Below are 12,394 nucleotides of genomic sequence, written 5' to 3' on the forward strand. Positions count from 1 at the left end.
TTTCCAACAAAACTGTTTAATAATGTTGGTATTTGTTAAGCGCTTACTATGTGCAGAGCACTGTTCTAAGCTCTGGGGTAAACACAGGGGAATCAGGTTGTCCCACGTGGGGCTCACAGTCTTAATCCCCATTTTACAGATGAGGCAACTGAGGCACAGAGAAGTTAAGTGACTTGCCCACAGTCACACAGCTGACAAGTGGCAGAGCTGGGATTTGAACTCAGTTTAGTAAGTGTCTCCGAAGCCAACAGCCTATAATACCTGTTTTTCAGTATGGGAATGTTAAAAACTATTTGAAGTCTACCACTGAACAAAAAGTTTCATAGTAACAAGGCAAGAAATCTCAATCCTTCAAGATTAAGGATGAGTTTTAAAGCTCCACCAGGGAGAATTCCAAGATGGAGGCTGACCTCCTACAGGAATGGGGGATTACTTACTCCGTGACACTGATAGCCGTCTCCCCTGAAAGACCTAATTCCCTGAGAACTGAACCAAGAGAAAATCTGTCCGCGCTAGAAGCCTTGGGACTTGGAGAAGTATGCTGTCGAAGGCAGTTTGATGTACTGGATAAATACCCTGGGCCTAGGAATCAGAAGGACCTGGGTTCCAATGCCAATTGCACCCCTTGTCTGCTGTGTCACCAAGGGCAAGTCACTTCTTAACTTCTCTGTGTCTCAGCTACCCCAACTGTAAAATGGGGATTGACTGTAAACGCCATATGGGTCATGGACTATGTCCAACCTGATTAGACTCCGCCAGGGCTTAGTACAGTGCCTGGCATCTAGTTAGTTCTTAACAGATACCGTTAAAAGAAAAAAAAAAAAAAAAAGACTTCGACTGAAGAAAACTTTGGAGAAAAAACTACCGCTATTAGGAGGAAACTGGCCAAGGAAAAGTGTCTCAGGAGTGGACAATATGCGCAACCTCTGCTTGAACTCTCTTCTATATTGCCTGATGCTCCTTTTATTTACCATGCTCTTCCGTCCCCACAGCCCTTATGCATATATCCATAATTTATTTATTTATTTATATTAATGTCTGTCTCCCCCCATTAGACTGTAAGCTCACTGTGGGCAGGGAATGACATAATGTGTCATATTGTAGGGTTGTTCCCTCCAAGTGCTTAGTATAGTGACCTGCACATGGTAAGCACTCAAAAAATTAGATTGATCGATGAAAGGATTGAGGGCTCAAATCATGTGTGTAATGGTAGGGGTCAAAATAAAAGGTTTTTAGCAATCCAGTTTTCCCTCAATTCCCTGTGCCATCAAAATAAAATCATAATTGGACTTCAGAGAAAGCTTTTTCCCGAGACATATTTGTATCTTTCCCCAGAGGAGAAGCTAACCTTCTCAGATACAGAGTGAACAAAGAAAAAGGCGGATCATCAAGACTTGAGGTACCTGCATAAAATGTACTTTTAGACAATTCTGAGTCACACAAACTAACTTTCTAATTCTTTTTTTTTTATGTGCTATTTCTAATCTCCTGCTGTTTCTGCCACTGCCTGTGAAAGAAAAAAAAAATCACCTCTTCCACAGTCTTTGATTATTTATTAATTTTTCTTTTTTATATGTTAACTGGGTTTTAAAGAGGTTAGCAGTTGAACAACACTGAATAGAAAATAAGTAGTTTCATCTGGAAATAAGTGAGAATCTTTTTTTAGGAATATGGAAACTTGGGTCAATTAGATTAACCTGAACCCATTAGATTTGCACTGCAGGCTGACCCCATTCATTTCAGGATTTTCCTGGATGAGCCCACCAGGAGACGTGAGAAAACAAGCCACAGATGCATCAAAGTGAGGACCAGGGAATCGGCTGAGCGGCATTTCAATAGCAGATCTACCACATGAAGTGCCTAAAATTCAAGTCTACACATTTAATGGGATGAAAAAGAGCTGCCCCCCCCACAGAGTGAAAAAATCAATACTAATTAATCACACACTTAATTAGTTCCCACCCCAGAGAAGCCAGAATGTTTAGGAAACTTGAGATCTGTGGTTCCAAATACGGAAATCCAAGCCTCAGTAGCTCAACCAGATTGTTAAAATGAAAGCTAGATTCCTCCAGGTCTTCAAAATATACCCCCACTCACTCACTTGTTCATTCAGTCATATTTATTGAGTGCTTACGGAGTTGAAAACACTGTACTAAGCACTTGGGAGAGCATAATATAACAGACACATTCCTGCCTACAACAAACTCAAGGTCTAGATAGAGGGGGAACCAGACATTAATATAAATAAATACAGCAATCCATCAGTTGTATTCATTGAGTGCATACTACGTGCAAACCACTGCACTAAACCTTTGGGAGAGGGAGACTGTGGTGCCTACTGGAAAGAGTGTGGGAGTCAGGAGACCTGGGTTCTAGTCTCAGCTCAGTTGCTTCTTGTGTGATCTTGGGTAAGTCACAATCTCTCTGGGTCTCAGTTACCTCATCTGTAAAATGGGGATAAAATACCTGTTTCCTTTTTTCTCTTTTAAAATATGTGCACCAGGTCAGACAGGGACTGTTTTAGATTTGCCTCTCCCCTAACAAAAAAGAAACCAAAGAAAATATGTGTCTCAGAAAGTAGTGGGTTGTTTCTTGTTATTTTTTTCTCTTATGGCCAGATACTGAAAAATCACCAAATCACCAGAAGAAAGAGGCAGTAGGGGAATTGACAGCTTAGTTAGGGAAGGCCTCATAGAGGAGATATAATTTTCTAAGAGTTTGAAGGTGGAGAAAATGATTGTTTGTCAGATATGATGGGGGAGGGAGTTCCAGGCCTGAGGCAGAATGTGGGCAAGGGGTGGGTGGTGAAATAGAGGAGATTGAGGTACAGTGAGTAGGTTGGAGTTAGAGGAGCAAAGTGAACAGACTGGACTGTGGTAGGAGAACAGTGAGGTAAAATAGGAGTGTTAAGGTAATGCCTGTCAGTTTGATTTTGGCCTACCTGACCTTTTGGCGACTGTCTCTCCTACTGCTACTTCTATCCCAGGAATTCAACACAGTGCTTAGAACACAGTGGGCACTCAATATATGCCACCGATGAATCAATTGACCTCCTTCTGCCATTTAAGCACTTCCTCAAGGCCTAAGCATGAGTTTCCTCCCATTCTTTGTATCCCTTATGGACACAGGGTTGATCACATCACATACAAAACCACCTCAGACTGTTTTGACACCAGCTGGATTTCTGTCAGCTCAAATCTCCTTTGTATTTCTGAACCTGGAAACTGGTGGGAGTTAAAATTACTCTTTTAGACTTCCTTGTGATAAGAAAACAAAAATAACGTTCTTTCCATTCTTAAGGAGAGGAGCTCTCACTCTGGTGCAGATGCTCCAAAAATCATTTTGACGTGGTCAAGTTCGGTGGTCTTGCATTGGACGGCCTTTCTGCTCCAGCTTTGACTGCATTGTGCCAAAGAGCCGCTTTTGAGTTTTTAAAATTCATTCTAGAAATATACAGGTCACTCTTGGTTGGAGAAAAATACAATATCAAACCAAACACATTTGATACTGTAATATTTCTTCATATGCAAATTGATCTGTATTTGGATATAAATCGATATTTGGCCGTACAGGGGCAGAGATTGCCAAGTTAGGGTGTCAACTCAGGTTCAGACTGAGAGGTATAATTTTTTTGACATGGAGTAAGGTTTATTCATGAGGGTAATAATGACAATTGTAATAATAATAATTCTCATTTTTCTTAAGCACTATGTGCCAAGCACTGTCCTAAGCACTGGGATAGAGACAAGATAAAGATATTTGATGCAAACATTACACACATGGCTTGCTGCCTAGGTAGGAGGGAGAACAAGTGTTCAATTACCATTTTGCGGATGGAATCTGAAGTACAGTAAAGCGATTTAACAAAAGTCACACTGCAGTCAAGTTACAGGGTGGGGGTTAGAACCCAGGTCCTCTCACCCCTAGACCTGGGCTCTTTGCTCCAGCCCATTCTGCTTTTCAGTTTCCCCTTGTATCTCTCTGGATTGAATTGGACCCAGACAAACCGACACTTCTCACCTATGCTTTTCCAGACAGTCTCCGACCCACTCCTTCCTTCTTTAAAAAGGAAACACGATTTCCGAAGCCTGTCCGGCTCTTTCTGGGTTTAGCGGCAAATTTATACTATAGCACCCTGAATCTGAAAGCCAGCATTTATCACAACATGGTCTTTAGGCAGATATAAGACTAATTTAGCAGAAGAACAGAGGCGAAGGTAGAGGTCTGAATGGATTCTCTCCACTCCCCTTAATGGGTGCTTCACGTAAAACCTAATTATGCCGACAGAATTTGTATCCTTCATGATATGGTTGTTTGTGTTCACGCTTTCCCTCCCTGAAAATCATACCACCTCCAAGTTCATCTGGCCTCCTGATCCCATGGTTTTCTTTCCCCTCTCGTGCCAAGGTAACAGATAATGGGAGGTGGGGAGGTGGGAAGGAGAGGAATGAAGTGAACTAGAAATGCTCCCAGAATAAAACAGCAGGGAGCGAACCCCAGTTTGAAAACCAAAAGAGGCATGTCTGATATCGGGCCCAGGAAGTGCAGCCCTTCCGTCATTCAGAGATAGCAGATATAACAGGTGAGCTCTGAGGTGGGAGAGCTTGACACCTGTTCTGTCGCATCATAAATTGCTTCCTCATAAAATCCTCTTGAAAATTTCAGCTTGACCTTCGCAGGCGGGTTGTCTCAAAGGGTCCTATTGCTGATGAGAAAGGAGGGGACACCTTTCGACTGAACATCTGATCAGGTTTTCACAATAGAAGATTTTAAAGAAACTAATAGGATTATCAGCTACTCTTAGAAGCTCTGTGCTCTGTGACTTTTTTTTTTCTAAATCTTTAATGCGTAAAAAGACTTGGAAAGCCTTGAAGTGTTGCAAGTTACAGTTCTCTAACTTTAGTGTTCAGAAGGTGAGTCTCTAATTGCTCATCTTCCACAGCTGGGGATACCTCAAGGCTTCTAAACATTCAGTGAGTGTCAGAAGGGATGTTTCAAATTTCATTTAAATTCCCTTACACTTGAATCAACAGCTTTAGTTTTTCACAGAAGCAACTTTTTTTTTAAGTCTCTAATCATACTGGTGTAGAGAATGATATGCCTGTTTAAAAAATAAAAAAAGAAAAGAAAACTTAAGAAATGAATTATTCTTCAAAACACACTTAGGGATATTGCCTTTACTAAACTCCCTCAACTGCAAACATTGTGAAATTGGCTAATAAAGGGCCATTCCATATTTTGGGAGCATTAATCTCCATCCTGTAAGCTTGTCTTCTTTTGACCAAGATTAAAAAAAGATGGGTTTGAAACTAAGGTTCTAATCTTATTTCACTAAGAAGTAAAGACACTAATGCATTTATTTGTATCTGATTAGACCTGGGACTGTGAAGTGGTTAACATCCAGACAAAATAAAAAATGTGGTATCTTTTTTTTTTTTTTTTTTGGTATAGTTTCTCACAGAAGACAAGCTAACTTTGGGATAAAAATCTAACCACTCTGTGGAAGCACCATGACCTGGTGGATAGAGCGGGTTCCTGAAAATCCAAAGTCCTGCGTTCTAATTCTGGCTCTGTCACATGCTTGCTGTTTGACCTTGGGCAAGTCACTTATCTTTGACTCAGCTTCCTCATCTGTAAATTGGGAATTCTATACCTTGTCCCTCTTCCTCCTACTTAGACTGTGAGACCGAAGAGGGATAAGGTCCTGTGTCGAGCCTGATTTTCTTATATCTGCCTTAGTGTTCAGTATAGTGCTCTGCACATTGGAAGAGCTTAAATATATTTATATACCTACATAGATAGATAGATAGATAGATATACCTACACAGATATATATCAGTTTACATCCATCTGAATCCTCAACACATCCCTGGTGGGTTCTGAATCCTCAACACATCCCTGGTGGGTTCTGAATCCTCAACACATCCCTGGTGGGTTCCTTTACTCCCACACTTGCTCTGGAGTTACCACATGCCTCTTTCAAGTGATCAGTGGCATTTTATTGAGCACTTGCTTACCCAGAACACTGTACTAAGTGCTTGGGACAGGGCAATACGATAGGTATGGTAGAAACAAGTCCTGCCCTTGAGGAGCTTCTGATCAGGGTGCCCTTTCTCAGAGGTGGGACATGGTTTTGAGAGCTAAGGCAGAGAGAAGCCAGGCACTGAAATAAAATACTATGCTGCAATTGGACAGAGGTGTGAACATTTGGAATCCCGACTTGCCGGCATGAAACCCGACAAATGACGATCCTACCTCAGGCCCAGAAGTAGCCTGGCCTAGTGGAAGGAACATGGGTTCTAATAGCAGTTCTGCCAATAGTTTGTTGGGAGACTGTGGAAAAGTCATTTAACGTCCCTGTGCTTCAGGTTCCTCATGTGTAAAACGGGATTATTTACTTATTCTCCCTCCTACTTAGACTATGAAGCCCTTGTGATCCTGTCAGTTTAACCTTCACAACATCGCTAAAATCCATCCTTTTCTCTCTACCTAAACTACCACCTCATATACCCAAACACTTATGCTATCCTACCTTGACCAATGAATCAGCCTCTTCGCTGACCGCCCTGCCTCCTCTCTCTCCCGACTCCAGTTCGTATATTACTCCGCTGCCAGGGTCATTTTTCAAAAAAGTGTTCGGTCCATGTTTGTCTAGTCCTCAAGAAACTCCAGAAGTTGTCCATCCCCCTCCACATCATACAAAAACTCCGGACCTTTGGCTTCATATCACTCAATCACCTTGCACACTGATTTCCTACTACAATGTGATATGCACACTTCATTCCTCTAATTCCAATTTACTCACTGAACTTCACTCTCATCCATCCAGCTGTTGAGCCCTTGCCTACCTCTTGTCTCTGGCCTGGAATCCCGTCCTCCTTCAAATCCTACCGATCAACTTCCAAGTCTTATTAAAATCACATCTACCAGAGGCCTTCCCCGATTAATCTCTCAACTCCCCTACCCCCCGACCCTTCTAAGTCACCCTTGCACTTTGATTTATATACTTTATGCATCTCATCCTTGGCCCCACAGTACTTACGTGCATGTCCATAATTTATTTAAATGTCTAGCTTCTAACCTCTTGTGGGCAGGGAACACATCTACCAGTTCTGTTACGTTGTACTCTTCCAGGCACTTAGGACATAGTCTGCACACAGTAGGCACTAAAAAAACCACAAATGATTGATTAATGTAAGACAGGGACTGTGTCCAAACCGATTAACTGGTACCTACCCAAGTGCTCAAAACAGTGCTTGACGCGTAGTACGTGCTTAACAAATATCATGTTAAAAAAGGCAAAGCAAAAGAAAACAGAAACACACAATGATTTCTTCTCAAGAAGATAAACACAGTTTATAACAACAGCTCCGATGAAGTATAGTCCTATAACGACAAAATTGGTTGATAGAATATACTAGAACTAAAGGATGGAACTATGCTGGACTCCGATAGGCCTGAATAAGCTTGCGATGCAAAACCCTATGTGGATGACATGCAAATTGAAATTGGAGATCCTTCATTTGACTGGGGAAAAAGAAATTGAACCACTTATTGGCCCCTTGGAATTCCATAATACTTTTAATGTACTTCAGTTGTGCAGCGTTTTAATGACCTCTCACATGATCTATTCAATCTGCTTCGGGTCCTTGTGTGATTTTTCTTTTTTTTTAATCAAAAAATGAAAACGTAGCTCAATCTTGAAGTTTGAATGGATGGGGTATTGTGTCAATGATCTGCATATTAAAGCGTCATTGGCATAATGATACAAAGGAACTATTATAATGCTCTATGGTTAATACTAAAACTGCAGGGAAAGACTGATATTCTAACAGCTCCAAAGAGTCATTATCCTCTCCAGGGAAAGCTGCAACAATCCCATTTACATTGATCAGGATCAAAAGGAGGCTCAAACATATTACAATGTTAATGTAAGCTTTTTCTCTTTATTTTTATGGAACAGTTGTTAAACTACAAAGAAAAAGAAAATTAAATTGAAAGGCCTCCATCCAAACAAGCCAATGGTCAGGACCAAACCCTCCGAAGGGAATCAAATCACTCTTCCTTCCCTCTTGAAAGACAAGTTGGTGTCATGCACTCTGCTGCCTTAAAATAACAAGAAACGTTCATTCTCAACAGGCATGTAGATGGCACCTTCTGGATTTTAACTCTAAATTACTTCCTCTTCAAAACTGGCATTGCACAGTCCTGTTCAGGAAAGTACAGCAAGGATAATGTCCTTGCTTTTTCTCATTAACTAAAATATTCTAGCCCCCATATCGTATCCCAATAACCTGACATTAATTTCCCCCCCTCCCTTCTTCTTATCTGTATCTATTTTATTATGTACCCCCCTCCTTACACCGCAGTCACCCGACCATAAGCTCCTGAAAGATAAGGATCATATCTAAGCCTGGTGTAGGCAGGAAATGTCTCTTGCTGAATTGTACTTTCCAAGCACTCTCTTGTGTGTTCTGCACACAGTAAGTGCTCAAAAAATACAATTGATGACTCTATTAACTCCATTTCACTCTCCCAAGCATTTAGCACAGTGCTCTAACTCTAGTGTACTCTCTCAATCCTTAGACGTCTCTAGACTGTAAGCTCACTGTGAGCAGGGAATGTGTCCGTTTATTGTGAAATTATAATGTCTCAGGAGTTTAGTATAGTGCTCTGCACACAATATGTACTCAATAAATACCACTGAAAGGACAAATGACTGAGGAGAGTTCTCCACATGCAGTCAGCCCTTTAATCCTATTGATCGATTGACCAATATCCCAGAGATCCGTTCATTCACTGGTAAGATCCAGGCAAGACCGCTGAGGTTTGGGAGACTGACAGAGAGGAGGAGACTCTTGAGTCATCAACCTTAGGCACAACCTTCTATCTGTATGAGCTTTCCACGGGCATCACGTTGGACCTCTTGAACCATTTCTTTGCCTTTATGCCACCCCTGCCTTCAGTTGGCGACACGGGATTGTAAATCTGTCTGCCATCCACCGATGTAGCAAGGGAGTGGCTGTTAGAGCACAGCCCATGTGGCAGGATATGGGGCCGTAACAGGATTGAGCCCCCAACGATCGGCACCGGGTGTCCTCAGGAGGCAACTGCAGGCTGGGAGAGAGGAAGATTCTCTCTCCAAGACACCCACGAGGTGCAAAACGCCTCCAAGGGTTCAGCATGGCCCCGGCCAGCTGGGACACCGCAGCGGTGATTGGACCATACTTGCACGTGCCCGGCTAGGGAAACCAAATGCCCCTCGAGGTGGAGAGGCCGATTTAGAAGCTGGGGAGTGCGAGAGCCTGGCCAAGGCGACTGCCATGCTGGCGTGGCACGTGTCTATCCACTCTGTTATATGGTACCTCACAAGTACCGAGTAGAGTGTGCCACACACAGTTAGCACTCCATAAATACCACTGATTGGCATGGAGGGGAAAAATTCTGCAGCCTGATTTAGCCAAACTTGCATCTTGGATATATTCTCATCCCCAGGCAATTGGCCTGGCCTAAAAGATAGACCACGTGCCTGGGAGTCAGAAAGACCTGGATTCTAATCCTGGCTCGCTCATGTGTCTGCCACATGACCTTAGGCAAGTCACTTGACTTCTCTGTGCCCCAGTTACCTTATCTGTGAAATGTGGATTAAGACCGTGAGCCCCCATGTGGGCCAGGCACTGTGTCCAACCCGATTTGCTTCTAACCATTCCAGTGCTTAGAACAGTGCTTGGCACATCGTTGTTATTATCATCATCGATGGTGTTTACTGAGCAATTACTCTATGCAGAGAACTGTACTCACTGTAGGGATAAGCAGCATGATGTAGTGGATAGAGCACAAGACTAGGAGTCAGAAGGTAATGGGTACTAATCCTGGCTCCACCACCTGTCTGCTGTGTGACCTTAAACACGTCACTTAACATCTCTGTACCTCAGTTACCTCATCTGTAAAATGGGGATCAGGACTGCAAGCCCCATGTCAGGACTATGTCCAACCCAATTTGCTTGTACCCACCCCAGCTCTTAGTACAGTGCCTGGCACATAATAAGTACATAACAAACACCATAATTATTATCACTCTTATCATTTTTGATTTACTTCCAATATCCCATCCAGATGTCCAAGAGACACACTGTCCAGTCAAGTAAGGAAGTTCTGGCCACAGTATGACCCCCTCACCTATTCCCATTTTAGACTTAAGTTCTGTTAACTTTCAGGAAACATACACAACCTCACAAAAGCCACAGATTTTTCCCTGAACAAATACACTGTGTTATCAGAAAGATGCTGGTGTGTGATTACCGTGCTTGGATATTTTCAACTACATCATGTATAATGCCTTAGCTGAAAGAGAGACCCCTTTCCTCTGGCTCTGAAGTCTTGAAAGGAGACATGCAAATCAAATTTCCAAAGAGAATAATTTACCATCGGAGAGGTGCATCTGTGAAAACCCCAGCACTGCAGTTCTTCCTGACATGAATTCACAGATTCACCCCTGCTGCGACTGTCCACGGAGAGCTGCCCCGTGGGAATCAGAAGTGTGCGAACATCTGAAATTGGAATCATCCAGTCTCCTCTCTGAAGACGCCGCTCTCGACTCGCCAATTCTCCTCTCTGACTCAAAACGAGAGCCCTCAACTGATTAGTAAATTTCTTCCCTGTCTCGCCCCCGCTTCCTTCTTTCGACTCGGCTGTCCGATAAGAAGTGTTTCTGATGCATCTTTGACTTGATTCAAGAATCATTAGCTGGACAGGGTTCACTCAATTGGAAAAGGGCTAGATAGGATTTCACATTCCACATTATTCCATGTAACTTTCTGATAATTAGATTAATAGGGTACTAAGCTGTGGAGAACAGAGCTACACTGAAAGAGCAGGCGACCTCTGGGAACTGGAATGCAAGCATCACTCATTGGATATTTGGAGTCTTGTAGTGTGTTTGGATGTTAGGCCCTGGAAGGGGCCTAAGGGAGGCCAAGCGATGACGATGATTCTGAGTATTACGTTAATCTTCTACTATGTATTTACCACTGCACTGAGCACTGGGGTAGATTCAAGATAATGATACATATTTCAAGATAAAGGTAGGAATGGAACGTGGCAGGAAGATGGAGTGGAAGAAAAGAGGGAGGAGGACAAGTGGGAAACCTGTGTATTAGAAGGCTGCCCGTTCAGGCCTTTTAATAAAAATAACAGCAACAAAAATAAAAAATAAGTACTCATTCATCATTTACTATGTGCTAAGCCCTGTTATAAGTGCTGGGGAGGTACAAGCTAATCAGGTGGGACAGAGTCCCCCTCCCACAAGGGGCTCACTATCTTAATTCCCATTTTATAGGTGAGGTGACCGAGGCCCAGAGAAATGAAATGACTTGTTCAAGGTCACACAGCAGACATGTGGTAGAGCCGGAATTAGAAACCAGGATCTTCTGACTCCCAGGCCCGTGCTCTATCCACTAAGCCACACTGCTTACCTTTAGCCACATCCTAATTCATGCATTTCTTGCCTCCCTTCCCATCCTTACCTTCTCTCCCACCCAGCCTCACCTTTCTTTTCCTCCTTCCAGTTTCCTCTCCTTTTCTTCCTCTTCTTTTCCCTCCCACTGTCTCCTCTCCCTCCCTTCCTCCTCTTCTCTACTGATCCCGCCTTTCTAAACACACTACTAATTCAGCTCTCAACTCTTATATAGTCACACCCCAACCCTCTACATTTGTATTTTTAGCCATCCTCAGCACTTGTGTAGTTAAAGCATATCTATTTAGATGTTCACCTTCTCTGATTCCACTGCCTGTACATCCCATAAACATGTCTGTGTCCCCACTAGGATGTACAATCCTTTTGGGTGGGGAATCTGTCTTGCTCTTTTCCCAAGTACTTAGTACACTACACTGCACTTAGAGGGTGCTTAAGGAATAACCCTTCTACTATCGCTGGGGAAATTTCTACTTTCAAATGATTTTCAGCAAAATCTTATTAAAATTAGAAAGACTATGAAGGGTCTCATTTCTGTAAAGGAGCATCTTCAGGAAAATCAATTGACTCCTTGTAAAGACAATATGAGAAAGAAGAAATAAAAATCACACACAAATGTATGGATGAAAAGAACAACCACCAACAGAGCATGAACAGCAGTGAACATAATTTTGAAATGAATTAAATATTTTTTTTTCTAATCTGTCCCATAAAATTTGCTCTAGATTTGTTGGCAGGTTTCTAGTGAAAGACTAGAGTTGGTTTACAGAATAAAAACAGAGATTCAATACTTTTATTTGTCAGGGAATCTAGAGAAGGTAAAAGGGAACTGAAGAACAATACTGAGGTTAGTTTGGTTTTGCTTCCTGCTTGACACAGTTTCCAGGCATGACTCTTATTTTCTAAATTGATCATGCTATT

The sequence above is a fragment of the Ornithorhynchus anatinus genome, chromosome 6 (assembly GCF_004115215.2).
Source record: "Ornithorhynchus anatinus isolate Pmale09 chromosome 6, mOrnAna1.pri.v4, whole genome shotgun sequence".
NCBI classification, from domain to species: domain Eukaryota; kingdom Metazoa; phylum Chordata; class Mammalia; order Monotremata; family Ornithorhynchidae; genus Ornithorhynchus; species Ornithorhynchus anatinus.